General features: G+C 47.1%; 1 protein-coding gene across 1 annotated transcript in view; it reads left to right on the top strand.

Annotated features, from left to right (window-relative positions):
- The first annotated feature begins 6,838 nt into the window (after positions 1-6,838).
- Positions 6,839-26,733, top strand: part of B4GALNT1 (beta-1,4-N-acetyl-galactosaminyltransferase 1) — a 106,012-nt gene continuing 86,117 nt past the window's right edge. Inside the window, exon 1 of the mRNA XM_060252634.1 lies at positions 6,839-7,091. The gene's annotated coding sequence lies outside the window, so the exon portion shown is untranslated. The remainder of the gene's footprint in view (positions 7,092-26,733) is intronic.

Genomic DNA, 26,733 nt, shown 5'->3' with positions numbered 1-26,733 from the left:
AGCTCTGCTCACGACCTGAGTTCGATCCCCGGCGGAAGCTGGGTTTTCAGGTAGCTGGCTCAAGGTTGACTCAGCCTTCCATCCTTCCGAGGTCGGTCAAATGAGTACCCAGCTTGCTGGGGGGAAAGTATAGATGACTGGGAAAGGCAATGGCAAACCACCCCGTAAAAAGTCTGCCGTGAAAACGTTGTGAAAGCAACATCACTTTAGAGTTGGAAACGACTGCTGCTTGCACAGGGGACCTTTCCTTTTCCTTCTCCATTTTATATAAATGTTATATAAACAACAATGTAAGCTGCTTCTATAAGCATATAAATGATACAGTTGTAGTCTGGCCCGTGGAATTACTCTGCCATTCTAATGTACTGAGTTACGAGACTTGTAGAAGGCAACATGCTTTATTGGTGAGTACATCACAAAGGGAACATGGCGGGGCCGGGTCCCCGATTATATACATCTCTTGGAACAACCCTCTTACCTGGCCAGGTCCAATCCTGACCAGTTAAACTTCCCATCACAGATCTTCATAGGTGGAGTGTATTTACGTCCTTATGTCCGGCGAGCTGCGGTCTCCCACTGGTCACCTCTGTGCGCATGCACGCGCGCTGTGTTGTGCATTTAGGGACCAAATTGCAAGATACAACAGCTGTGAAGCTTTACTGGTCGATTGACCTCACAGGGCTGTTGTAAGGATCAAATAAAAGAGATGAAAACTAAGTGCACAGTTCTCCTTTGCTGTAAAAGGACTGAGTCTAATATATTGTTCAAATGCATCTTTTGCAAACTAACTCAGTGTGATGGAAAGCTAGGGATTAAACAGAAACTGAAGACGCACAGGGCCTGCGTCAGGTGACCTGAGGGTGGGGGCCAGAGGGCTCGGAACTCTCAGGGAGGGAAAGTGTGTAAGTGACAGCTAACTGCTGCTGAGGCAGTCAGTCAGTTAGAGTCTGACGGAGTTGGTGCCTGTCAGAGTCTGAGGCAGTTGGAGCCTGACAGAATCTGAGAGTCAGTTCGTGCCTGACAGAGGCTGAGAGGGCAGCTGATTCTTTGAAGGAGCTTGAGACAGTGGTGGGAAAGTCTTCCAGAGAGGACAAGCTGACTGCAAGCTTGAGAAAAACAGCCAAGAGGGCTGTGTGAGTGGGTCAAGTGTGAGTCAGTGAAGACCTGAACGGTCACAGACACCTATATACATCTCTGAAGAACTAGAAAGGTGGTTGAGGGAGCAGATGTGGGTCTAAGAAGTCAGAAGGGCTAGGAGTGGAGGCTCCAGTCGACGGGTGAGACTTGGCACATCATACCCAAGAGGCCAGACTTTGCTAGAGGTGGAGAGTGTGTTATATAGGAACTGTGAAACAGAGAGACTTAAGAAAGGAAAAGTTATTGTAAAGCCTGAAACAACTGAGCAACGTGTTAGCCTGTGTAAATATCTCCCATATCCCCAGTTAAAGACTTTGTATTATAATAAATATCGGTGGTTCATGTTAAAGTTTCTCTGGAGCCTATATTTTTGGGAAAAACTAACCAAGCTGCTGTAGTCCCCTACGAAGTGAACTCTATTTCCATCAGATAACAAAGTAAAATACCCCGAAGAGACTGATATAAAGAGATCCAGTGAGGTCGTGAGGTGGGCGCTGCTATACCTGGCCAGGTCCAATCCTGACCGGTTAAACTTCCCGCCACAGATCTTCATAGGTGGAGTGTATTTACGTCCTTACGTTCAGCGACCTGCGGTCTCCCACTGGTCACCTCTGTGCGCATGCACGCGCACTGTGTTGTGCATTCAGGGACCAAATTGCAAGACACAACAGCCGTGAAGCTTTACTGGTCGACCGACCTCACAGGGCTGTTGTAAGGATCAAATAAAAGAGATGAAAACTAAGTGCACAGTTCTCCTTTGCTGTAAAAGGACTGAGTCTAATATATTGTTCAAATGCATCTTTTGCAAACTAACTCAGTTGTGGCTGGCAAGATATAAGGCTACCACAAGATACAGAAAGTGACCATACAGTGGAATTGTTTGCAGAGCTTTTATTGATAATTACACAGCGATTTGCCATTGCTTTTATTCTCCAAACAGAGGCACGTTTGGGTAGCTTCTCTACTGCTGAGGCTACCAATAGAACACAGTGGCCACAGTGGATTCCATGTGGTAGGTTTCCCCATAGTATTCCTGGCTCATTCCCCATGCTCAGCCTCAATCACCAGTGCTTTTCCAGGTAGTTTTTTTCAAAACTGGCAAGTGAATATCATTACAGTCTGTATATCACCTTTGAATTCTCACCTTTCATTAAAAAGAGTAATCCTCTATCCCCTTCCCTTATGTTTTTTAAAGAGCACATTCATAGCCCCTTTCATTGCAGAGATATAAGGGGAAAAGTATGTCTCTGCAATGAAAGGGGCTAGAGGCATGCTTTTCAAAAATGAATGTTAGGAATGCAGAGAAGCTAATACTGATTGATCAGTTACTGCTTTTTTTAAAAAAAAGTAGCAGTGGTGGGGAAATAGCATGGAGACAGAAGAAATCAAATGATTGCTGTTTGAGAGGCCCTCAAAAAAACCCTGAACTTTCCCATCCATATGGCAGCCATCCATACTTCGCTGTGACCTTTAGTTAAAAAAAACGTTGAAGCAAAGCAGGTTTGGGAAAGATGGGGGGAAAGCCAAGGAAGAAGAAGACTGCAGATTTATACCTCGCCAGTTTGGTGTAATGGTTAAGTGTGCGGACTCTTATCTGGGAGAACCGGGTTTGATTCCCCACTCCTCCACTTGCACCTGCTAGCATGGCCTTGGGTCCGCCATAGCTCTGGCAGAGGTTGTCCTTGAAAGGGCAGCTGCTGTGAGAGCCCTCTCCAGCCCCACCCACCTCACAGGGTGTCTGTTGTGGGGGGGGGGGGAAGGTAAAGGAGATTGTGAGCCGCTCTGAGACTCTTCGGAATGGAGGGCGGGATAGAAATCCAATATCTTCTTCTTCTTCTCTCTGAATCAGAGACTCAGAGTGGCTTACAATCTTCTATATTTTCTCCCTCCACAACAGACACTCTGTGAGGTGGGTGGGGCTGAGAGGGCTTTCACAGCAGCTGTCCTTTCAAGGACAACTCCTGCATGCAATAGCTACAGCTGACCCAAGGCCATTCCAGCAGCTGTAAGTGGAGGAGTGGGAAATCAAAGCCGGTTCTCCCAGATAAGAGTCCGTGCACTTAACCACTACATCAAACTGGCTCTCTGGGAGGTGCTCGAATTTCACTACGATGATGTGCAGAAGCAAGGGGGGAGAAACGTTGGAAACGTACAAGGTTGGAAACGTTGTATAAAATACAGGAAAGATCATAAGGAGCTATGCTTAAATGGTATGAGGCCTACTGCTTAGAAACAGGTCAAGCTGCCCCAAGCTGTCAGTAAGACAGCAGCTGCATTTCTGGGTTATACCCAGAGACCATACTTCTGCTTTGTGGTTTGTGGATAAGCAGCCAATGGGTAGCTGAGGGGTCTTTGCAACTTCGAACACATGGATAAAACAGGAACAGAAGGCTATAAACAAGAAACCACAAATTAGCTTATCATAAAGCTGCAGTACTGCAGTCGGAGCCCTCTGCTCATGACCTGAGTTCGATCCCAGCGGAAGCTGGGTTCAGGTAGCCGGTTCCAGGTTGACTCAGCCTTCCATCCCTCCAATGTCAGTAAAATGAGTACCCAGCTTGCTGGGGGGAAGTGTAAAAAGATGGGGGAAGGCAATGGCAAACCACCCCATAAAAAGTCTGCCATGAAAACGTTGTGAAAGCAACGTCACCCCAGAGTTGGAAATGACTGGTGCTTGCACAGGACTCTACCTTTATGCAAGGCTGGGGGAAACAGCTTGTCTGATGAACACTATGTAGTTCCTTCCTAGCAAGAATCTGTATTCTGCTGTCTCCTGTATACATCACGTGAATCCTTCCTGATCCCTCTTAAGATATTTTTAAAAACCTTCTTCGTCCATCCTCTTTATTTATTCTTGGCTCAGAATGACTTATTATACAGCTGATTCTGAATTTTTTTTTAAAGAAAAAGAAAAAAAGCAACTATGCAGGCTACCAGTTCAATATTCATGTAAGTCTCACTGGCTAATTTTCTGGGTATCTGGCTGCGGAGAGGAAGAAGAGGAGCCGGAGTCTAGGCAGCCCCCTAGCTAAAAGTCAAAGAGGGAGGGGGCCACAAGGGGGCCGTAGGAGGGGGGGCATGGGGGTGAGAGCAAGAAGCTGGAGAGGCTGGGGGCCACTCCTCTTCCTCCCCCCTCCAGTGCGATTTAAATTGTATGTAAGCTCGGATTCCCCATCTACCTTTCCTGGAGCTCAGCCTACAATGATCAACTTCCAATTCCAAAGTTCAAAAGAAGACTGATTTGTATCTCTGCACTTCCTCCCCATTTCCCTGTTTTCCTGTGCCCTTTTCTATCTGGGAGCAGCAGGGAACACATGCAGCTTGTACATGCTGGCTGGGGGAGATGTGTCCTGGCTACCCTCCTCCCTCCCTCCCCACCCCCCCACCCCCCCACCCAGAAAGGACTCCAGCTGCCCTTGCAGTCTGTGCAATCTAGGGGCCTCTCCACCCTCCCTCCCACTCACCCACCTGAGAACTTACAGTTCAGGCTCATGGCAGTGGAAAACAAGGCAGCGCATGGAGCCCCCAGCTCTTCATGGCCTGACTAAGGGCTGCTGGGAGCAGGGGGTATGACTCCACCCACCCACGCGCCCACCCACCCAACTTTCAGCATTTGCCCACCCACCCAACTCTGCTCAGAGTGCTTCAGGGGAGAGCTTGCTGGTGCTGCTACCTGCTTCATGTGCTGAGGCGATCGGGGTGAGGGATCCCGAGGGAGAGGGGGGAGCCAAGGCTTAGGGAGGGGGCCCGTAAAATCCACAAGGAGGCTGGGCACTCTGAGTCCCATGGGGCGCTAGAGACCTGAGTCTAGGGTTGCCAGCTGGCCTGGAAGGAAAAAAGTCCCCTATCTATTTGAAAAGTGTTTCCAAGTCACAGGCAACCCCAGCCAGGAGTTTTCAGGACAGGTAAGAAGTAGAGGTGGTTTGCCATGGCCTTCCTCTGCAGAGCTTCCTTGGGGGTCTCCCTTCCAAGCACCGACTTTCCTCAGTTTCTGAGATCTGAAAAGATGGGCTATACCATGCCCCTTTCCCTTCCCTTTAACAGAGGCTGAATGTATGGCAATGGGAAGCTGAAATTTTGCCTGACACAGAGATGAGTAACATCACCTGGTCCCACAGCATTTTGTTGTAGAAGGAACTCCTTTGCATATTAGGCCACACACCCCTGATGTAGCCAATCCTCCAAGAGCTTACAGTAGCCCTGTAAGAAGAGCCCTGTAAGCTCTTGGAGGATTGGCTACATCAGGGGTGTGTGGCCTAATATGCAAAGGAGCTCCTGCTAAAAAAAAGCCCTGCCTGGTCCATAAAAGACAGGGCATTTTCTTCTCTTGATAGGACTAAGAAGCTGGCATAGTCCCTCTCCCCAACTTTCTGCATTTCACAGTGTGTGTCTTCCATTTATGGTGTTCTTCTAATACATAAGTAGTTCTATGCCCTGTCCTCACAACATCCTTGTAAGGCGGCTTGCTGTGACATTGTGAAGAATGGGCTTTGTCTAACAGAAATTTAAAAGGCTGCTAGCTTATTTTGTTTTCTCCAGGCAAAGTTCCTGTACTTTTAGCATGTCCCCGGGGCAGAAATTCAGCAGGTGAAGCTTTTTCCCAGCTGGAGAGACACTGGGGCTGGAACAGAATTATGAAGAAGAATTGCAGATTTATACCCTGCCTTTCTCTCTGAATCAGAGACTCAGAGCGGCTCACAATCTCCTATATCTTCTCTCCCCACAACAAACACCATGTGAGGTGGGTGGGGCTGAGAGGGCTCTCACAGAAGCTGCCCTTTCAAGGACAGCTCTGCGAGAGCTATGGCTAAGCCAAGGCCATTCCAGCAGGTGCAAGGGGAGGAGTGGGGAATCAAACCCGGTTCTCCCAGATAGGAGTCTTAACCACAACACCAAACTGGCTCTCTCTTAACAGGTACATTTCTTCCTTTGTCCTACAGTTGTTAAAGTCATGAGAGTGCTGGCAGGGGGGAGGAGGGGAATACCTCGCCTATGGGGAGGGGCCATGGATCACTGGTAGAGCACCTGCTTAGCACGCTGAAGGTCCCAGGTTCAGTCCTTGAACATATGAACATATGAAGCTGCCTTATACTGAATCAGACCCTTGGTCCATCAAAGTCAGTATTGTCTTCTCAGACTGGCAGCGGCTCTCCAGGGTCTCAAGCTGAGGTTTTTCAAACCTATTTGCCTGGACCCTTTTTTGGAGATGCCAGGGATTGAACCTGGGACCTTCTGCTTCCCAAGCAGATGCTCTATCACTGAGCCACCGTCCCTCACCCCCCACCGTCCCTCCCCCCACCGTCAGTCCTTGGTATCTCCAGTATAGAAGCACCAGGCAGTGCAAAGCGGATTGAAACCGCATTCTTTAGCACGTGTGATCGCAGCTGGACCAAGGGCCTGATTCAGTGTAAACTAGCTTAATGAGGTCACAGCAATGATCTATCGATTATTAATTCTAAGGATTAACTTTGCAGGGAGCTGCAATCTCTTATCTCGGAGTGCTTATGCAATAAGCGCAATGAAAACCCTTCTGCCGTTTGGCATAACCTACATTGGGGGCGAGGAGCAGGAAGGTCTTCTGAGGGATGGAACACAGGTGTACCAACTCCATGGTCAACTGCTGTTAACTATTCCGCATAGTCCGGCTGCAATTCCCCGCTCTGCCGCTAGGAGCAGGGCAGAGCCACACTCCCCCCCCTCCCTTCCAGTTATTCTATAGAGCAGCTAGCAGGTTTTCGCCTTTAAGACGTTGGTCTGGATGTACATCTATTATTCAGAATTTTTTTAAAAAACAGCAGTCGGAGAAGGAGGGCTCTGAAAAGACAGCCTGAGATCCAGCCGGCCCCCCCGGGGAACAAAAGATGTGAAAAAAAATGGCACAAGGGATCGCGAGGAGGAAGATGGTGCAGCCTTGAATGAGGAGCCGCCGTCCTCCTCTAATTCCCCGGCGCAAGGTACACCCCCTCCCCCAAAAGCGCTAGCCAGCATTTGCAGTCCTGCGATGCTCAAAGAGGCATTGCTAACCAGGAGCGGGCTTTGTTACAGCTGGGAGGTGGGGTGGGGGTGACAGACCCAAGCCCACGGATTGCATTTTGGGTGGGCATGCCGGAGCAACTGAGATTGATACCAGTGCAGCCGCCTGGTGCAGGGTGGGGGTCGGTATAAGGGAGGACCTGATTTCTTATTATGTCTGGGGAGGTGGAACTGCAGGCCTTGGTCTGAACTGCGGCTATGCGGGTTTGCGTTTTTGTACCGGCTTGGGCTTCTTTCCCACTGAAGGGCTGCTTTGACAGATGGGGTGGAATGACTTCCGTTCACCGCTTTTTCTTGTCATATCAAGGGAAGCCTGGGGCGGAGGGGGTCTCTCTTTCCCCTGCTCCCCTCCAACATGATCAGAGGATAGTCTGCCAACCAGGCAGACCTGGGATTAATCCTGGCTAATTAAAAAAAAAACCACACGCACACCCTTGGGCAGTGGCAGGGGACAGAAGAGGGTCTGAGAACAGGCCTTCGGATGCAGCCATGTTCCTTCCAGATCTGGGCCCGAAGGCTCCCAAAGGAGCTGTTATGAGGGGGGGTCAACTCATCTAGGGACACGAGAAAGGAAAGATGGGATGGAGGTAGAAGATGGCGCTTTTGTAGATCTCGTAGTCCTTGCCACAGCTGGGCCTTAGGAGGAATTGTAGACCTATGGGGTGAGATGAGGTGATGCCCCTCACCGCAGCCTCTGGGCCCCAAAGCACAGCTCCGATTAAGGAGCCTGGTTGGTTTCTTAAGTTTGCTGTTGCCTTTCGGGTTGCCATCAAATTCTGGGCCGCACAGCTACGTTTTAAGGCACCTGGCTGGTTTCTAAGTTTGCTGTTGCCTTTTGGGGTGTCAGCAAAAAATCCTGTCTGATGGATTGCCACACAGGTGAGAGAAGCAAGACCAGATGGAAGCTGAGTCCTACTGGGATGGGTGGGATGGACTCCCAATTAAATGTACCGAGGGGTGTGGTTTTAGTTATGCGGGTTATGTGGGGTGCGGTTTCAGTTGTTCTTGGATGACTTCTGGTAAAAGGTAAAGGTGTTGGTTTGCAAGGGGGGGGGGGATCCCCAAACAAACCGTGCTGTAAACTGTTCTCAAGGCCGACTGAAAGCACAACAAAATTGTCCAAAGAGGTGGGTTTTTCTGCATGGTTTGGGCTAGCACTTACTGGTGAAGGGAGAATCTAGTGTGGAATGTGTGTATGTGTGTGTAGTAAATTCAGACTACAGTGGGACAAGAGCAGAGGTATCTTGTGTATGCAGCCCAAGAAGCAGATGGGCATTCAACATTGATTTGACTGCCATCCCGGCATTGCGTCTCATGGGCTACTCCATTTATACTCAAATCTGACAAAGTCAGCTCTGTCCCATGCAAGTTTGTGCTAGAATAAAAACACAGAAATAAAAGCCGAGTTTTGTGGGTTTACTGGGTAAACCCACAAAACTCTGGTTTTATTTCTGTCTTTCCATCCCAGGTTTCAGGATGGGTTAGGGTTCCCTGCTCTAACTTGGTCTCTCTAGCTTGTCTTTTTAGAAATCAATTTGAACCTGACCTGCATAGCTCAGGCAGGCCTGATGTCATCAGATCTTGGAAAGCTACGCCAGGTCGACTCTGGCAAGTATTTGAATAGGAGACCTCCTTGGAATACTAGCAGTCGGGAGGCAAAGGCAGGCTGTATTCAGCCACCTCCCTGAATATTCTTCAGTCATCAGAGGTCTCCATCACTTCCAGGTACACACATGCACACAGAAAAGACTGCAAAAATCAGTTTGATTGGTAGCATTTAACAGGTGATGCCATGCAGTTATCAGATGGTGCCATGCTGTGAAAAGCCTCAACTGCCCATTTCCACTTTTTTTCTTTTTTTTTTTTGCTATCAAGTTGCTGCCACCTTAATGACAACCCTGCAGGGTTTTCAAAGCCAGAGACATTCAGACTTGCCTGACTCTGCATAGAATGCTACACTTCCATTAAAGGAACACGACATTTTTTCACCACCCAGTTAGCAACTTTTAAAAAAGCTTAACTGACATAACTTTGGCAGTTATAATATAGTGGGTTCTTAGGCACTGAAGAGGCGAGGTGGTAGTGATAACAAGCTCTTTATTGAGTGCAGCATGGTGGGAGGCTGCACTAACAGAACTGAGGAACGGGGCCCACTGGGCCAACTATAGGGTTGCCAAGTCAAATTCAAGAAATATCTGGGGACTTTGGGGGTGGAGCCAGGAGACTTTGGGGGGTGGAGCCTGGAGACTTTGGGGGTGGAGCCAGGAGCAAGGCCATGACAAGCATAACTGCACTCCAAAGAGTTCACATTGAAAGGGAACACATACCTTTTAAATGCTTTCCCTCCATTGGAAATAATGAAGGATGGGGCAACTTTTTGGGGGGCTTATAGAATTGGACTCCCTGGTCCAATCCTTTTGAAACTTGGAGGATATTTCAGGGAGAGGCATGGAATGTTGTGCTGAAAAACTCCGCAGAGGGAGAATGATTTAGGCCAGCCTGCAAAATTAATGCAAATAATTGCTGTTCAATTTGAAGTCATGTGGGGAGTGCCTAATCTGGTGCGCGAGCACACGCACACCGGGCACGTTGCCCAAGGCAAATGCATAGATCCAGGACTTTTTTGTAGAAAAAGCCCAGCAGAAACTCAGTAGCATTTTAGACCACATCCCCTAATATTAGCATATTAGGTCACACACTCATTGGCATATTAGGCCACATCATCTGGGATAATCAAGTGCATACTGAACTGTGACAGTAACTTTTCCAGGCCCTGCAGCAATTCTGGCTGGCCAGCCAGGCCCCAGGGAGGTTGCCGCACAGTACATCTGGGCTCTGTGATCTCTGCCTGGCCCTGGGGAGGCTGCTGCACAGAATGGCTGGGCCCCATGATCCTTGCTGGCTAGCCAGGCCCCAGGGAAGCTGCCACATGTCTTGGTTCGGCCCAGCAATCCCCAAGGGCCACACCAAGTGACCTCGAGGGCCGTATGCGGCCTTCAGGATGGAGGTTCCCCACCCCTGCCCTATGGGAATCTGTCTCCATAGGGAATAATGGAGTCACCCCCCTCTCCCTCACTTTTTGATGACCCTGAAGCAGGGGGAGGGCCTCCAAACCTGGGGATTGGCAACCCTTTCTCTCTCATACATACATACACACTTACTGGGTCTGGTTCCTCCACAATGACATCTGAAAAGAACAGGGGGCTACACCGCTCTTTCTCTCACGCACACACACACACCCACCCACCCACCCACCCACCCACTTACTTGCTCTGAAATGAAAGCAAAACAAACAGAGGGACTGTGCTCTGACAGGCTCTGCTACTGACACTTCCCCATGAAGTACTTCCTGCTTCCTGCAACTTTAAAGGCACACATACACACACATTTTAAAACCGGACCTCTTTGCAGGTTTCTAAACCTGCCAGAGATCTAGAGGTACAGGGTGGCTGTGGAGGCGGGGCTTTCCCCTGCCGGCCAGCTGGCTGGAGGCAGGGGGAAGCCCCCAACTGGGGATTGGCAACCCTATTATTCTTAGTATTTCTCTCCCCCCCCACACTTTTATAGCCGTGTTATATTTTAAAGGCAATGCTAAGAGAGCCCTTAAGCCCTTACTGAAAATTGTGTTTAATTTATTGCCTATTCTAATGCTTGTGGTACAATTGAATTGGGATGGGGTGTGGTTACAACTGGTCTTCTAATGGCTTCCTGGGAGCTGCCATCTCTGCAGAAAAAGAGAGCTGCTTTGCATAGGGTTGGAAAATTCCTGAAAATTTGGGGGTGGATCCTGAGGAAGGCAGAGTGTGGGGAGGGGAGGAATGAGACAGCAGGAGCGTACAATGCCATATAGTCAAGGCTTTTTTTTTGTAGCAGGAATGCACAGGAACGCAGTTCCAGCTGGCTTGGTGTCAGGTGTGTGGCTTAATATGCAGATGAGTTCCTGCTGGGCTTTTTCTACTACAAATAGGCCCTGCATATAGTCCATTTTCCAGAGCACCCATTTTCTCCAGGGGGACTGATATTTACAGTCTGGAGATCTATTTTAATTCCAAGGGATCTCCAGGCAATTTGAGTGGGCTGGCAACCCTAGGTTTAGAAACCTACAAATAGGACAGATTTTTAAATGTGTGTGTATGTGTGCCTTTAAAGTTGAGCAGGAAGTACTTCATGGGGAAGAGTTAGTAGCAGAGCCTGTCAGAGCACAGCCTCTCCATTTGTTTTGCTTTCATTTCAGAGCAAGTAAGTGGGTGGGTGTGAGTGTGTGAGAGAGAGAGCAGTGTAGCCCATGTACTTAGGGTTGCCAAGCCCAATTTAAGAAATATCTGGGGACTTCGAGGGTGGAGCCAGGAGCCTTTGGGGGTGGAGCCAGGAGACATTGGGGGCGGAGCCGAGAGCAAGGGTGTGACAAGCATAATTGAACTCCAAGGGAGTTCTGGCCATCACATTTAAAGGGACTGCACACATTTTAAAATGCCTTCCTTCCATAGGAAATAATGAAGGATAGGGGCACCTTCTTTTGGGGCTCATAGAATTGGACCCCCTGGTCCAATCTTTTTGAAACTTGGGAGGTATTTTGGGGAGAGGCACTAGATGCTATACTGAAAATTTGGTACCTCTATCTCAAAAAACAGCTTCCCCAGAGCCCCCGATACCCGCGGATCAATTCCCCATCATTCCCTATGGGAATCGTTCGTAGAGGTGCATGATGGCTCTGGGGGCGGGGCTTCCCCCGCCGGCCAGCTGGCTGGGGGAGGGGGGAAGCCTGTAAAACCGGGGGATCCCCCTCTGGGACCTGGGGACTGGGATGCCTACATGTACTTTTCACTTGTTGTGGAGGAACCAGAGACAGTTAAGTGTGTGTGTGTGAGAGAGAAGCCAGCCCCTGTGCTTTTCAGAAGTCTTTGTAGAGACAGTAAGAGGGGGGGGGGAGGGTGTCTCTTTGCTTGTTTTGCATTGTTTTCAGAGATCTCTGGCAGGTTTAGAAACCTATAGGAACTAGGGGTGTGCAAAAAAAATCAGAATTAATTGGATTCAGAAATATACAGAGCCAAAATAGAGAGTTTATGAAGTCCTATGAGATGGCAGTCAAGGCCGCAAAGAAAGCATACTTTGTGGCGGAGATTGCGTCCGCAACTTCGCGCCCGGCACAACTGTTCAATACAATTCGGACCCTTACAACACTGCCACAGGGCAGACCAAATTCTAATGAATTGGAAATTGGCTGTGAGGCTTTTGCGAATTTCTTTGCGGATAAAATCGCATCGCTCCGTTCCGACTTCCCTGCCATATTAGATACAGCTAGCGAACCTGAGGCTCCGTGCCTGTCTTCGGATTGTGTTCTGGACGGCTTCGGCGCGCTCAGCCTGGAAGAAGTTGACAGGATCCTCCTATCTGCACGCCCAACAACTTGTAAATTGGACCCATGCCCCTCTTGGCTTATTAAGACTTGCCAGAGGGAGCTAAGATATCCTATACGGGATATCATAAATAGATCCCTACTGGAGGGGCATTTTCCATCAGTGCTCAAGGAGGCGGTGGTCCGTCCCCTCTTGAAGAAAACAACGTTAGATCCGGCCAAATTGGCACACTACCGGCCGGTCTCGAATTTGCCCTTTTTGGGCAAACTTATTGAGAGGGCAGTGGCGTTGCAGCTACAGAGTTTCCTGGAGGATGCTTCTGTCCTTGACCCCTACCAGTCTGGTTTCCGCCCGGGCCATGGGACGGAGACGGTGCTGGTCGCCCTGGTGGATGACCTTCAGCAGCATCTGGATCAAGGCGGCTCGGCGGTGCTGATGTTGTTGGACCTATCGGCAGCGTTCAATACGGTCGACCATCGGCTTCTGGCGTGCCGCCTTGCCGACGCAGGGATTCAGGGGCTGGCCTTGCAATGGCTTTCCTCTTTCCTTGACGGTCGGGGACAAAGGGTGGCGATTGGGGAGGAACTGTCCCAGAGACACACGCTTGATTGCGGGGTGCCTCAAGGGGCGGTACTTTCCCCAATGTTATTCAACATCTATATGCGCCCCCTTGCCCAGATTGCCCGAAGGTATGGGCTGGGTTGTCATCAATATGCTGATGACACCCAGCTCTATCTGCTTATGGACGGCCGGCCCGCCTGCGCCCCAGAAAATCTGGACCGGGCGTTACAGGCAGTGGCTAGGTGGCTTAGGCTGAGCGGGCTGAAGCTGAATCCGGCGAAGACAGAGGTCCTTTGCTTGGGTCGCTGCGGCCCGGGAAGGGAAATCCCCCTGCCAGTTTTTGACGGCGCGCCGCTGACAGCGTCGGGCAGGGTCAAGAGCCTGGGGGTGCTATTGGAGCCTTCTCTGACGATGGAGGCTCAGATAGCAGCCACTGCCAAGTCCGCTTTTTTTCACCTTAGGCGGGCGAGGCAGTTGGCCCCCTTCCTGGAACGCGACGACCTAGCAACAGTGATTCATGCTACGGTCACCTCGAGGTTGGACTACTGTAATGCCCTCTACATGGGGCTACCCTTGTGCCGGACCCGGAAACTGCAGTTAGTGCAGAACGCTGCTGCCCGGCTGCTACTAGGGCTCCCAAGATGGGAGCACATTCGGCCGGGGCTCCGGGATCTGCACTGGCTGCCAGTAATATTCCGAGTCCAGTACAAGGTGTTGGTCATTACCTTTAAAGCCCTATATGGCCTAGGACCTGCCTACCTTAGGGACCGACTCTCCCCACACGTTCCCCAGAGAGTACTACGCTCGGGTTCACAAAACCTGCTGGTAGTCCCTGGGCCAAAGGAGGCCCGTCTAAAATCCACCAGGGATCGGGCCTTCTCAATAGCGGCACCTTATTGGTGGAACCAGCTGCCGGAGGAGGTGCGGGCCCTGCGGGACCTAGGGCAGTTCCGCAGGGCCTGTAAGACAGCCCTCTTCCGGCAGGCCTATAACACCTAACTGATAATAAGAACATCTCTGGATGGAACAAAATGCTCCTATAGACCGCTGGTTTTATCTTATCTTGTTTTATTAATTATGGTTTTAATTGTATTTGTAAATGTTTTAAATCGAATTGTATGAATTATTATGCTGTGAGCCGCCCTGAGACACTTCGGTGAGAAGGGCGGGATATAAGTCCACTAAATAAATAAATAAATAAATAAATAAATAAATAAAATATTCGGAATACCATATATTTCTGAATACCGGTATTCAGAATAGCCGTATATATGGGAGATATATGCCTATTTCCTAATATACGGCCCAATTATACCTCATGGGCCATTGAAATCAATGGCAAAATAGGGTATATTGGAAGCTACCTGGAGGGGAGGGGGTCTGAGGGAGAGCCCCCAAATTTGCAGGGGACCTTCAGGGGACTCTCCCCTATGAACCACCCCCCCAAGTCCCAAAAAGATTGGGCCAGAGGTTCCCATTCCAGGGGCACCAAAGAGGGTACCCCTATCCCACCATTATACCCTATGGGCCATTGAACCCAATGGCAACATAGGGGATAATCAGAGGCTACTGGGGGGGCAGGGGGTTTGAGGGAGAACCCCCAAAACTGCATGGAACCCTCAGACTCAAAAAATAGCTCTATAAAACATGAAAGTGGCCCACCCCACACAGCCCACACACCAACCCCCTCGCATCAACCAGAGGTAATTAAAAAAAACCCAAAATGTGACAGAAAGAAACTTAACTTTTAACCCCCCCCCCAAAAAAAAGAACCAGGAAAAGGGACAACAGGACAGGATTCAAAACCAACAGCAATAGATCCAAACAAATCCGAGAAAAGGCCAACAAACTCAACAAAAAACTGAACCTTTTAACATTAAAAAACCTCAGGCCGAATCAGTCAACACCCGCCCCCCGACAAAAAAAAAAAAAACAACAGACCCAGGAAAAGGGACAACAGGACAGGATGCAATCATGCAAAACCAACAACAACACAAATCCAAACAAATTCAACTGAGAAAAGGCTAACAAACTCAACTGTTAAAAACTGAACTTTTTAGCAATAAAAATTAGGCCAAACAGCACCCCCCCCTCAAGAACCAGAACCAGAAGAGAAAAGGAACAACAGCAGCACAACACAGCAGCAGCAAATCAAACACAGAATCCTTTTAAAACAGTAAAAAACTTGACTTTTAACAATACAGGAACTTAACCAACCCCTCCTCCCCAAAAAAACTTCACTCTAACCTCAAGAAATCCAAGCCACCCAAATCAGGAAAAGTAAAAGGACACTGCACTTTTAGAAGTCCTCTCACTAAAGTTAGATATAGGCAAATTGGCAACCTCCCTACCCCAGGCCCCCACCCTCAGCAGAACCCCCTACTCCTAACCCCAAATAAGCTACCCACCCACCCAAATCTGAATAAATAAAGGGACTCTGAGTCTTTAAAAGTCCTTTTACTTTTATCTTAACTAAAATAAAAACAAGAACCCCAAGACTGTCTTACCTTAGATGTCTTCTCTTCTCCAGGCAGGTCACGCAAGACTGAGAGAGAGAAGCAGCAGCTGAGGCCAAGGGCCAGTGCAGCACAATCTCTCTCTCACACCAACACAGCAGCAAGGCAATGGAGTCCAGCCAGGCAGACTCCTTAAAAAGGTTCTCCGGCCCTATACAGAACAGTTTCAAAAAATACCACTGCTCTGTGATTGGCCAGAGAACAGTGTTTACTTGGATACCCAAGTGATACCCAAATATTGATTCGGAAGTATATGGGGAGCCAAATCTAATTGGATTTGGAAGTATACTACGCCGTATACTTCTGAATCAGGGGGCATTCGGCAATCTATTCGGTTCAGCTGAATCGAATGCACACCCCTAATAGGAACCTGTTTATGGGATGGAGGAAAACTCCACCTCTCTCTCTTTTTGTTTGCAATTGTTAGCCTGAAGAACATCAGTTTCTGTGAGTAAAGCCCCAGTGAAATGTGAACTTGCAAACTCTGTGCATTTTGGGAATGGGAAAGTCTGACTCCTCCCCCAAAGTCTCCTGGCTCCACCCCCAAAGTTCCCAGATATTTTCTGAATTAGACTTGGCAACCCTAAGTCTAACTCAAGAAATATCTGGGGACTTTGGGAGTGAAACCAGGAGAATTTTGGCATGGAGCAGGAGGAAGGGTGTGCCAAGCACAACTGAACTCTGAAGGGAGTTCTGGCCATCATATTTAAAGGGATCACGCTCCTTTTAATTGCCTTCCCTCCATTTGGAATAATGAAGGATAGGAGCACCTTCTTTTGGGGCTCATAGAATTGGACCTCCCCAGTCCAATCTTTTTGAAACTTGGAGAGTGTTTTGAGGAGAGACATCAGATGTGATGCTGAAAATTTGATGCCTCTGCCTCAAAAAACAGTCCTTCAGAGCCCCAGATACCTAAACTTCCATTATACCCTATGGAAATTGGTCTCCATAGGGATTAATGGAGTGCCCAGCAGACATCCCCTCCCAGCCCGCTTTCTGATGATCCTGAAGCGGGGGGAGGGCTTCCAAACTGGGGAGTCCCCTGCCCTCATCTGGGGATTACACAACAAAAAATACAAGCTAGTGACCAATTTACTAAGAAATATACGTATAAACAAATTTATTAGTAACATATGGTAGCAGAATTATATCTACAACTTATAAAGAGCTTAAAATAAAAAAAAATCGTCCTACCCCATATCTTACTTTCCTCCCACCCCTCCCTCCGTTACTTGACCCCCGCCAGTGTTATTTTTTTTTAAAAAAACAAATATTAAAGGTACCTTTAAACTATAAAAATCTTAATCATCAAAAATTGTCCAATGTCCTTTTATTTTCCACTCTTTCTCTACGTATCTTCTGAATTTCTTCCACTCCTCATTAAAAAGTTCTAAATCATAGTCTCTTAGTTTTCTTGTTAATTTGTCCATTTCACTCCATGACATAACTTTTGTAATCCAGTCCCATTTTTCTGGTATTTTTTCTTGCTTCCATAACTGCGCATACAATGTCCTAGCAGCTGAGAGCAAGTACCATATTAAAGTTCTATCTTCTTTTGGAAATTTTTCCATTTGTAATCCCAGCAGAAAAGTCTCTGCCTCTTTGTTGAATTCATATCCCAGAATCTTAGAGATCTCTTGCTGAATCATCTGCCAAAACATTTTAGCCCTCTCACAAGTCCACCACATATGGTAGAAAGAACCTTCATGCTTTTTACATTTCCAAATTTACTAAGAAATATATAGAAACCAGTCCAAATGTCCAAAACATGTACATTCAAGTCCCAAAGTAGTGTGGTGACAAGCCAATCGATTAAGTACTTGTTTCTTTCCAGTCTTCATCAGACCTGGGACCAATATTGATTCAATTATATAGATTCTTTACATAATTTTTAAAAAAGGGACGCAGAGCGTCTCCAACAGCATTTTCACATCGGCTACAACTCAGTATGAGGCTTCTTGTGCGAGAAGCCTCATACTGAGCTGTAACTGATGTGAAATTGCACAGCATCAGTCATAAAACCATAACTGTCTTACAGGCTGTGGTTCCCTCTCAAAAGCCAAGTCTGGCTTCAGAAGGAACTGAAGTCAGTATGGGGATAAGCAAAACAAGAGGCTACGGCTTGGCTGGTCCATTATAGCAGGGCTGCCAGCAAGCTGGAGAAAAATGTCTTGTCCCCATCAAGGATTTTTTTGTAGCAAGAACTCCTTTGCATATTAGGCTATCTCTCCCTTCCCCAAACTCAACCCTTTCCAGGTTTCATTCCCCTCCCCCCGCCCCCAAAAAACAACTCCCACCTAGGTACTTCCCAGGTAGGGTTGCCAATCCCCAGGTGGGGGCAGGGGATCCCCCGGTTTGGAGACCCTCCCCACGCTTCAGGGTCATCAGAAAGCGGGGTGGGGGGAGGGGAGGGAAATGTCTGCTGGGAACTCTATTATTCCCTATGGAGATTTATTCCCATAGAAAATCATGGAGAATTGATCTGCAGGTATCTGGGGCTCTGGGGGGGCTGTTTTTTGAGGTAGAGGCACCAAATTTTCAGTATAGCATTTAGTGCCTCTCCCCAAAATAACCCCCAAGTTTCAAAAAGATTGGACCAGGGGGTCCAATTCTATGAGCTCCAAAAGAAGGTGCCCCTATCCTTCATTTCCTATGGAAGGAAGGAATTGAAAAGGTGTGCTGTCCCCTTAAATGTGATGGCCAGCACTCCCTTTGGAGTTCAATTATGCTTGTCACAGCCTTGATCTTGGCTCCAACCCAATGTCTCCTGGCTCCACCCCCAAAGTCCCCAGATATTTCTTGAATTGGACTTGGCAGCCCTATTCCCAGGGCTTTTTTGTAGAAGAAGCCCAGCAGGCACTCATTTGCATTTTAGGCTAACCCCCCCCCCCCCAACATCACCATTGTTTCACACAGGGCTTTTTTGTAGAAAAAACCCAGCAGGAAATCATTTGCATATTAGGTCACACCCCCTGATGTCACCATTGTTTCACACAGGGCTTTTTTTGTAGAAAAAGCCCAGCAGGAACTCATTTGCGTATTAGGCCATACCAGGGCTTTTTAAAATAGGAATGCACAGAAACACAGTTCTGGCTGGCTTGGTGCCAGGAGGTGTGGTCTAATATGCAAATGAGTTCCTGCTGGGCTTTTTCTACAAAAAAAGCCCTGTGTGAAACAATGGTGACATCAGGGGGTGTGACCTAATATGCAAATGATTTCCTGCTGAGTTTTTTCTACAAAAAAGCCCTGTGTGAAACAATGGTGATGTTGGGGGGGGGGTTAGCCTAAAATGCAAATGAGTGCCTGCTGGGCTTCTTCTACAGAGCCATACCCTGATGCCAAGCCAGCCAGAACTGTGTTCCCGTGCGTTCCTGCTCAAAAACAGCCCTGGTACTTCCTAACTCAGAACTGGCAACCCTACCTGTGCTTCATGTTCATTGACATCTTTTGGGAATTCCGTGCACAGATTGTAATTCTCATGAATGTATGAGTCCAATTTGAATTGAGAAGGCAGGGTATGAGATGAGGGAGCTTAAATCTCCCCCTTCCGTGTGACATTTTCCTTGTCCTTTCCCAAAATGCCCTGGGGAGCTGCCATTTGTCCCACTGGAGAAATTTACATGTGGTCCATCAGTACACTCATGAAGCCCTCTCTTTCCATTGGCTGGAGTCCTTCCAAATTGAATAGCTGAGTACCTGGGAATGTAGGATCACACGATTCAAGGTTCCCAAGTTTCCTGGATCCAACTTGCAGCTTCTGATGTATGCAAATAGCTCCCTGTAAGAGCCATTTTGGATTGGGAATGTCACTTGAGGGGGGAGGCAGGAGTCTCTCCTCTTCTTACACCATAGTCCAAGCCAAATCCAGCCCTTACAGGTCTTTTAAAATGACATTGTCCACTGCTACAGTTGCCAACCTCCAGGTGGGGCAGGTGAGAAGCCCTAAGGCATCCGCATCAAACCAGCCTCAATTATAGAAAATTCAAATATTTTATATAACAATATATAATATACAATGCTATGCAAAGTGCAAATATAAACCACACCCGAATGCAAAGTCCATCTACTTGTAATTGACAGTCTATCCTTTGAAACTGGAACTCCGGGATGTGGTATGGTGAGCCGTGTGAATAGAGTCCAGTGCTCCACGTCTTCTTTGAACCATAGCCAGTATAAGAGTTGGAAGCAGCAAGGCACAAGATCGCAACAGAGATGTGTATAATGCCCTGTTTCACACGAGGCTTCTACGAGCTTCAAAAAACATTTAAATAATTCATATGGGAGACCAATGCTCCAACCATTCTGCAGACAAACAATGGCAGGGGTTAGGGAGGGAAGGGAAGTTCTTCCAAACCTTTTTACATCATGTAAGTTTACAACCACGTATTGGAGGTAATACACCTGTAAAGGTTCCTGTTCGTGCTTGTATGGGTTGTTGTATACTTACATGATGTAAAAAGGTTTGGAAGAACTTCAGATACCCCCTCTTTGACAAAGAGACTTGAAACGGCACAGTAAGCAACCAGCTGGCATCAGGCTCCATCAGAGGTGGTTTTGGTGGAGTCATCTGACATAAAATCAATGGAATGAATTTTGGATACACAAACCTCTTTGGATACAAGCTAGAGTGCTTACTTCCCCCCCTGGGGAAAACTCAGGGCTGCTTTTCCACCTTTTCTGAGAGGGAGGGAGTAAAAGAAGCCAATCTGCCTCCCTCCCCATTTAAAGAACCCAACAGCCAGCTGGGGAGGCAGGCAGATCAGGGGTGCTTTCTCTGCCTCTCCGTGTTGCGGAGAGGGGGTGAAAGCACCCGATCTGCCTCCCTTCCCATTTAAATGGGAGGGAAGCAGATCCAGGCAAGGGGCTATTTTCCACCTTGCAGAGAGGTGGTGAAAGGAGCCAATCTGTCTTTAAATGGGGAGGGAGGTGGATGGGGGGTGTAGGGGTGCTTTCACTGCCTTCCCGCCTTGCAGAGAGGGGATGAAAATAGCCGATCTGCCTCCCTTCCCATTTAAAGACCCCATTGGCCAGCTGGCTGCGGGGTCTTTAAATTAGGAGGGAAGCAGTTGGGTGCGGGGCTGCTTTCAATGCCTCTCTGCAAGACAGAAAGGTGGGGAAAGCAGGCAATCTTCTGGCTTGCTCCTCCCACCTGCCCCCGGGGAGTGCCCAATTCGCCCCCCCAGGCGGCGCTTGGGGCAAGCCACCCCAGGTGTCCCCCCTAGATCCAGCCCTGCGCTCAAAGCCTCTTTTGTGGACAAATCCCAGCAGGAATTCATTTGCATATTGGGCCACACTCCCTGACATTTCACAAAGGGCTTTCTACAGGAACTCATTTGCATATGAGGCCACACCCCTGATGCAAAACCAGCAGGATCTGTGTTTCTGTGCATTCAAGCTAAAAAACAAAACAAAAACAAAACCCTTGTTAAAACCATAAAATGGCTCAGTGGTAGAGCATCTGCTTGGTAAGCAGAAGGTGCCAGGTTCAATCCCCGGCATCTCCAACTAAAAGGGTCCAGGCAAATAGGCGTGAAAAACCTCACCTTGAGACCCTAGAGAGCTGCTGCCAGTCTGAGTAGACAATACTGACTTGAAGGACCAAGGGTCTGATTCAGTATAAGGCAGCTTCATATGTTCATATGGCTCATTGCTTCCTATTACAAGGAAGTGATTCATTTAGCTCAGGGGTAGGGAACCTTTAACACTCAAAGAGCCATTAGGACCCGTTTCTCACAGAAAAAAAAACACTGGGAGCCGCAAAACCCTTTTGACGTCTAAAATGAAGATAACAATGCATATATCATTTTTTACCTTTATGATAGTATGTTGCATCTATGAAATCAATGAACTGCTGCAGAGAAAACAAATTTTTATTTCTGTACGCAACATAAACATTTTGAACTCTGAAAAGAAGACACTGGGTTGAAAGTTATTTTCAAATAAAACACTCAATATCTATTTGAGTCCTCCTCATATTTGTGAAATAAAAAACCAGACTTAAATTATCCACCTGCAGCAAACAAAAAAATGCTGTCTGCCATCATCCTTTTATCACATGTACTGGAGTGTGCAGTCAGCTGTCAACCTGAATAAAAGGACTATTTCACTAAACAATGTAAAATATATATTTGAAAAGTAATACCCAATTAAAATATTTATTTTACCTGGTTAATGTGATTTTTGCTCCTGAACATCAGTGCACAACGTCTGTATATCGGGGCTGTAAGACGTCACCTTCATCTTCACACAGGATTGTAAACTATCATCTGTGAGGCGTGAGCAATGTTTGTTTTTAATATAGTTCATGTGGGAGAAGACCTGCTCACATGAGTATGGGGATCCGAAGTTCGACAGGACCCCAAATGCATATTTTTTCATGTTCATATAAGTGTTGAGGATGGCATTCCGTGTTTCGAGTACAAGTTGGTCCGGTTTGGGAAGGTTTTCAATAGCACTCCATTTGTGATTCTGAGCAAGAATAGCCTTCTGACAGGCAGCATCTTCAAGATTAACTGTCAAGCATTTGAACTTGGACACCCATATATCTTTGTCGGCTATATATAGTTCAGTGGTAAAAGCTTGGCATGTAAAAAGTCCCAACTTACACATCAGGCAACTCCACCCCAAAGAAAAACAGATGTTTCAAGAAACTCATACACAAAACATTGAAGGGTCACTGCTAGTTAATGCAGGCACTTATACTGAATCTTGGACAGCCACTGCCAGTTCGCACAAAACACAGGGCTAGGATCACAAAAGTCCTGATTCAGTTTATGGAGACTTCATATATTCATAGTGATGCTGAGCTTACAGAACCCATGAAAAGCTAATCACTCCCTCCAGAAACTCTTTTGTTTCCCCCTTTTTTCCCAGGTAAGAGCCGCCTGCCCCGCTTGGTTGCTTATAGGACCCTTTACCTTTATTCCTTCCAACCCACAACCTTTTTAGTCAGCAGCTACAGTCATCAACTTTATCGTGTTTGGGGAGGGGAGGGACTTCAGTGGGGTATAATGCCATAGAGTGCAGGACTGACCCTTCCACTAGGCAAATTAGGTATCTGCCTAGGGCGCTGGGTGGGTGGGGGCGTGCCGAATTGAGCATTCTGCTCCCCCCCCCGCCTGTGTCTTAGGCATCTGCCCCGGCTTATATGCACTGGCCAGCTGGCTTTGCTTTGCCCCCTTCTGGAATCAGAAAGGAGGTGAAGCAAAGCTACCTGGCTGTTGTGTCCTGGCTGGCTTCACTCTGAGGTGAGCGATGCCAGCTGGAACACAACTGCTGGCTTCACTCTGCCTCCCTTCTGGAATCATCAACACCAGAGAGAGGTCACTGGCAGATAAATAGACACCACAATCATGAATGGTTATAGTGACCAACAATTACTAAGACTATATTCACAAAAATTGGTGAGAATACACAAATGCATAAAGACAGACACAACTCTCAAAGAATGCATTCATGGAAGATTGTAGAACACCAAAGTACAGCGAGTTGACTTGTAGCTCCAGTTTTGATGAATCTTCAAGCAATGGAAAGCTCTACTCTGTTTTCCTTCAAATCAACTGTGAAATAAAATTTACAGTAATGCATAACAATGGTCCATTCATCCCAGAATAAACTGTACATGTTACAAAAAACTAACTACTTACATAATACATGAAACACAATTCATACAACTTCACAGTTAATCAGTATCAGCAACCTCTTCCATATAACACTCTACAAAAGATACAACAATATTATGATCCATTTTCAAAACATACTGCATAACACTATACTTAATGAATATTACAATATTTACCAAGAAATCTCACAATATTTCACTCAAGGACATATAGTCTCAGCTAACTTCAAACAGGCACCGGCTCTGAAATGGCTCAAGGCATAGAAACCTCCACAGGGCATACCTTTTAAAACCACAATTTACTCCCACCTGTTGATGCCATTTACACTTTTTTTATTTTTGTGATTTTATAGTTTGCCCTTTCCCAAGATGGGCTCAGGGTGGATCACAACACAATAAAACAGTTAAAATCATACAATAAACAGTTAAAAATTAAACAGTTAAAACCATTAAATAGAATGAAATAAGGCGGTATCGGTGGTATAAACATCATTCACAAATTGTGCACAAGAGGTGCACAGGAATCATAGGTGTCTTGCAAATTCATATGATCCCCACATACAATAATCTCTAATTTAAACAGATCTTAGAGGTCTTATGGTGCCATAGAGTTTTTATCCAAATGCTTGAGTGTCCTGTGTGCGACATGCCCGGTGTGATGACATCACTTACAGGTGACTTCATCATGCCGGGTATGTCGGGCATTGACAGAGCTTTTCGGGGGCAGGGGTCCCCCCACAAGTCTGCTCCATGGTGGTGGGTTGGAGGCTCCCAAACCAGGGGACACCCTGCCCCCTGTGAGAGGCTGGGAACTCCAGACCCTCCAGATTTCCCACTTATTGTATAGTGAGTTCTATGCATTGATGAGTCTCAGGAACGGTGATAACAAGCTCTTAAGCACAGCGTAGTAGATGGCTGCACTACAAGACTGAGTACTGGGCCAACAGGGCCAAACACATACATTTCTGGGTTACCGCACAAGCACATTATTGGGTCATTCAAACTGGTGGGGCTTGTGATTGGTCCAGGGCTGCAGAGATTTGGATCCTGCAGCCCATTGTTCCCAAGTCCCCAAGCCTAGTCCTCATGGCTCCAATGAGCCAGGCAGGAACACCCAAAGTCTTTACTTGGGTCCACATACATAAGGGGAAAATGCTATTCAAACAAATTACAAAGATGATCTGCCTCTAACGATAATAAGAGAAAGAAATTTTACTTACAAAAATAGAAGCACATCTTACATGACATATTCATGCAGGGACATTTAACTTCTTGTGGGCGATTAACTTCACAAAGGTTAACTTGCGACAGTTCCAAGCCCAGATAAGAGAGGGACTACATAAAATGAAATGGAAGGCAAGCAAGGGCCAAAGAGGCTCAACATCCAATGGATGAGAGGGTGGGACCAACTGCCAAGCATGCCTCAGTGACAGAATTCTCTTAACCCTTTCCCTTTCAGATTCTTTTGCATGCAGAGTTACAATACTCAACAAAAACAACATAATAACATTAAAAACCTTTAAAGGTAGTTACAAAAACATGTAAACATTGCCACTGTGTATATGATTAAAACAGTCCGACCTTTAGACACAGCTCTAGCCTCTATTTTTGTGGCTGCTGAGACTATTTATGCCCCTCGGTAAGAAACCTACCAATCCGAATCAGAACAAAAATGAGTTTCTGCACCGAGTGTGTTTCTGAAGTGTCATCAAATTGCAGCTGATTTATGATGATCCCAGCAAGGCGCTCCCAAGTCAAGTGAGAAGCAGAACTTGCCAAGTGCCTTCCTTGAAGTTCTCCCATCCAAGTATTTGCCCTGCTTAGCTTCTGAGATCTGATGAAATCGTAGCATGCTGCCTTCCCTCCCAGTTTCTGTACTACAGGAGAAAAATTTACAAGCTTTAAAAACTCAGCAAGAAATGTATCGCTGGGCAAAACAAAATAGAACGTGGAAGATCTTCAGGGGATAGGTCCTAATAACATAAGTGTGTTATGGCTGCTGTCACGCACACAAAATAATCCACTTTCAATGCACTTCCAGTGCACTTCCCAACTGGATTTTGCCCATTCACAAAAGCAAAATCCAGACATGGAGTATTTAGTGTGTGTGACCACAGTGGCTTTTGATTCTGAACTTTGTTATAGACCAATGCAACTACCTACTACTTTTTTTTCTTTTCTTTCTTTGGACATGCAGGTGAATCAGCAACTTGTTGGTTCTTCCAAAGCTACTGGATGTGTGAATTTAGAATACAGTTTCAGAGGGTAATTGTAACACCCTGGAGACTGACAAGAATTCAGAGTGTGACTTTGCAAGAGTCAAAGCTCTCTTTGTTAGCTTATTCCCTGAAACTCTTGTTGGTCCCTGAGGTGCTCCAAAATTGAAATCTAACTGGATTAGGAGTTCCACTAGTTGTTTTGTTTCCCTTTGCTGTTTCTCGGGTACTTCCATTTCCTAATCTGGGCTTCTAGCATCTGGATCCACTCAGGAGTTCTGAGGGATGTGGTAGCCACACACAGTTTGCCTCAGTGCCTTTTGGCTAGGCAAATGGGGGTTCCTCTCAGTGACAAATGAATCTCAGTCTCACCAGTGGTAGCTGCGTGACTTCTCTGAAGAAAGTCTATGGCTTTAAGTTTTCTGGGCAAAGGTCCTGGAATGCTGAAATGATGCAATTGCTGGACTCAGTGGATCCCCCCTTGCGCTGGCGAGAAGGGCTGTTTTCTTCTGTGTTTCGAAATATGCAAACATTACGGTTGCATTCTGAGCAGCTGTCATGGATCCGGAGGAGCTGCCGATGCTGAATGAGCTCTTCCAAGTGCTGTGGATCGAACGGTGGACCTGACCAAGCTCTATTCGAGCAGTTAAGTGGGTCTCTTTCTGTATATTTAAGGACTCCGGGATGTTGTAAAATCTTAGAACAGTGATTCAAGCATTTCCCTAGTTGATAGAATCTAATAGGAGGTTTACAACTCTGGGGCCTTACTCTTAAGGACAGACCATTTGTTGTCCTGCTGCTTCCTGTGGCTTTACCTTGTGGTGTGCTTCCTGTTGCGGGATTAGCCCTCTCTGGGGATTGCGGCTTCCTAGCTAATTAATGTGGCAAACTCCCAGTGCCTTAGCACGCTCCCTGTATTCCTTTCCCCTGATAGAACAGGATCCCAGTTGATGACGGGGTGAGCTGCTCCACACATTGTTCAACAGGAATTCTGCTGTTCCTGTGTCTCCAGTTTATTCTGTCAAAACCATAGGGATATGCTCTCAGCTCCACCTGCCTCACAGGGTGTTTGTTGTGGTGGGGGGAAGTAAAAGGAGATTGTGACTGCTCTGAGACTCTGAGATGCAGAGGATAGGGCGGTATATAAATCCAATATAAATCCAATTCCGGGTGGCCTGATGGAGCAGTGTCTCACAGGGTCTTGACCAGAGCTGGGGGTTATTGTTGGTATCCTGTTATTCTCTCTATGTTGCTGTAAGCAAGCAAAGTTCTAGGGTTGTTCTGCAGCTGAA

Source organism: Heteronotia binoei, chromosome 13 (assembly GCF_032191835.1).
Source record: "Heteronotia binoei isolate CCM8104 ecotype False Entrance Well chromosome 13, APGP_CSIRO_Hbin_v1, whole genome shotgun sequence".
Classification (NCBI taxonomy): domain Eukaryota; kingdom Metazoa; phylum Chordata; class Lepidosauria; order Squamata; family Gekkonidae; genus Heteronotia; species Heteronotia binoei.
Note: the sequence above shows the minus strand (reverse complement) of the source record. Positions and strands in the feature narration are given on the sequence as shown.